Here is a 3,390-nt window from a genome sequence, read left to right on the forward strand (position 1 = left end):
CGTGCCTTTTGTTTTATGAACAACCTTAGGAAACTTCTTTCTGTGCAGCTTCCAAAACACACAATGCTCACAGAACTCAAGGCTCATGGTCTTATGACCACAAAGAAGATCCTGCTTCGACAGAATCTGCATCCCACGCTCGCCCATATGTCCAAGCCTCATATGCCACAACTTGTCCATATCTTCCTTGCGAACCTTTAGAGATGCAGCATTTGCTGAACTTGAAACCGTAGAACCTTAACCTCTGAGAATCACATCTGAACCCCTGTAGACACTCAGAACTCCATCCTCACCTGAATACTTGAAACCTTTGCTATCCAAAAGACTAACTGAGATCAAGTTCTTGGACATAGATGGAACATGTCTAACTCCAGTCAACTTGCAGACTCTATCATCATGTGTCTTGAGCTTAATAGAACCGATTCCTGCAATATCGCAAGCAAAGTCATTCGCCATCTTGATCTTGCCATCAGTCACTGCCTCATACTCTGACAACCATTCTCTCCTTGGAGACATATGATAAGATGCGCCTGTTTCCAGGACCCACACATCTCTAGGATGTGTTTTTTCATGAGCAACCAGCGCAATATCTTCATTAGATTTAGCCTCATTCTCGGCTACCATAGCGGAACCAGTCTGCTTCTTCTTCTTAGGACAATCAGATTTCCAATGTCCTTTCTCTTTGCAGTAATTGCAAATATCAGTTGGTTTAGGACCTTTTGAAAACGACCTTTTGTCATACAATTTCTTGCATTTTCCAAAGTTCTTTCCACCACCTATAAACAACCCAGAAGCTTGGTCGTCTGTACCAAAACCAGATGCCTTGTGTCGCAACTCCCTGCTATGAAATGCTGACCTGACTTCCTCCAAACACATTGTATCCTTACTCCTTATGAATGACTGAACAAAGTTCTCATAGGAGTTTGGTAGTGATACCAACAAAATCAGTGCCGCATCCTCATCTTCCACCTTAACATCAATATTCCTCAGATCCAACAAGATGGAATTTAGACTGTCAAGATGATCTTGGAGTTGTGTACCTTCTTGCATCCTCAGAGCGAAAACACGTTGTTTCAGAAGTAGCTTCTTAGTCAGAGACTTCGTCATGTATAGACTCTCTAACTTCGACCACAAATCAGCTGCAGCATCAACACCGGAAACTTCGATGATGATCTCATCTTCCAGACACAACAAAATTGTTGAATACGCCTTCTCTTCAGTAACCTCCATCGCAGTAGTAATAGGTTCAACCTTCTTCCCTGACAACGGTGCCCAAAGACCTTGTTGCTTCAGCAACGCCTTCATCTTGATTTGCCAGAGACTGAAACTGTTCCTTTTAGTAAACTTGTCGATCTTCATATTCATCCCAGACATCTTCTCACCAAATTCAACCCGAAGCTCTGATACCAGTTTGTTGTGACGGATGTGAGAAGATAGAGATTAACAGATGGATAAACAATAAAGAAAGACACAAAGATTTAACGTGGTTCACCCCGAACGGCTACGTCCACGGGCAAAGAGAGATTTTATTGATGGATGAATTACAGAGATCTGTCTACAAGAAGATCAGATCTAGTTTCTCTACGGTTGCTAACTAGGTTTAGAGGAGGCACAAGATATATATAGTTGTGTCCCGGAAAACCCTAGCACTAGTGGGCCTCAAAATACTAAGGCCCAACAGATTCAAGACATTATTCAACAAGTATAACACATTGAACACGAATATCACCTTTCTCTTCTTGTTTTTGGTAGACTTAGATATTTCTGCTTCTTCTTTTGGTTTTTCAGAAGCAAAAAAATAGACATACCAACGGCGGCAAGGATTGATAACGAGAGAGAAAACTCTGGGGTAATCTACCCATAAGAGATCCTATTATAGCCCAGTGTGGTATGTGGTTACGTGCTACCTCCCTTAGGGCATCCACAACGGCAATCTCTAACTAACAAAAATTAATTAAGGAAAGAAAGTGAAGAAAGAGAACGTACAGGTGGAGGCAAGAGACAATAAACGATTCTTTATAGTCTTTAGCCACTAAGAACATAATTAACGGCAGTTTTTAAAGGGATCTTTAAGAGTTTTTATGACGTGGGCCCTACAAATGGGCTTAGAATCGGTTACCGACACTATCAAATAAGGATCAACTTTTGTGTGGTTTTTGCACTGTTTGCGGACCCCACCGACACGTGGCGCCCCGCGATTGGTTCTCTTTTTATTTTATTTTTTTTTAATACAAAAAGAAAAAAAATAAACAAATTTACCTAAGAAACCGTGTACACGATTTTACCGTTAATGATGGCCTTGGCCATGTTTATTGCAGTCTCTTAGGAAAATATCTTAGTATAATCAGGAATTAGAAAAAAAAGGAAAAAAACAACTTTCAACTAAGAGATGTGAAAAGATGTCTCTTAAATAAGGTACATAAGACCATCTCCAACAATAGATCCACCATTAAAGTTCTAAATCAATTTTTTAAGTGAAAATAATTAAATTAAAAATTTTAGATACTTGTTTAATTTTAGCCCCTCCAATGGTAGAATCAATTAAAAGTTCTAATTTTCAAAAATTTGAAAATTTGTACACTACAAGAAAACAGCGGTATTCTGACGGACATTCCGATGGAAAATGAAATCCTCGGAATATCCCGAGGAATTTCTGAGGATATTCCGAGGAAACACAAAATTTGGTTTCCTCGGAATATACCGACGGAATTCCGAGGAAATATCAATCCGTCAGAATATTCTTATGGAATACCGAGGAAAAATGTATTCCTCGGAAAAAACCGATGAATTCCGAGGATATATTATAGCCGTTAGAGAGCCGTTGGAGAGCCGTTGGGGAATTTTTTTTAATTCCGAGGAAATTCCGACGAACTAACCGTTGGCGTTGGAATTCTGTCAGAATTTCCTCGGTCTGTCGGCAGGATTTCAACTATAAATACAAGCACCCCTCTTCCTCTTCATTCACTCCATATCTTCATCCTCCCTCTTACTCTCTTTACACACGAATTTGATTCATAAAAAACATGTCTTCTTCAAATTATTTTCGTTCTTGGATCGATCGACCTCATTTGGATCCGAATACGAGATTGCTTACGGAAGAATACCAACGAGGTATAACCGAATTCATGGGGTTAGTTCACCGACAACCGGAAGCAAAAACAGGTATGTTAAGATGTCCTTGCTCTAATTGTAAAAATAGAAAGGTTATTAAAGAGTGGGATGTTTGGACTCATCTATATTTGAGTGGGTTTACACGAAGTTACAAAATTTGGTATCATCATGGGGAAACTGATTATGAACATGGTAGTACTAGCGAACCTAAGCCAGCGGTTAGATTAGAAGAACCAATTAGAACGGATGTAGATTATGGTGTAGGTACTGAGCAGATGG

Source organism: Brassica oleracea, chromosome C9 (assembly GCF_000695525.1).
Source record: "Brassica oleracea var. oleracea cultivar TO1000 chromosome C9, BOL, whole genome shotgun sequence".
NCBI lineage: Eukaryota > Viridiplantae > Streptophyta > Magnoliopsida > Brassicales > Brassicaceae > Brassica > Brassica oleracea.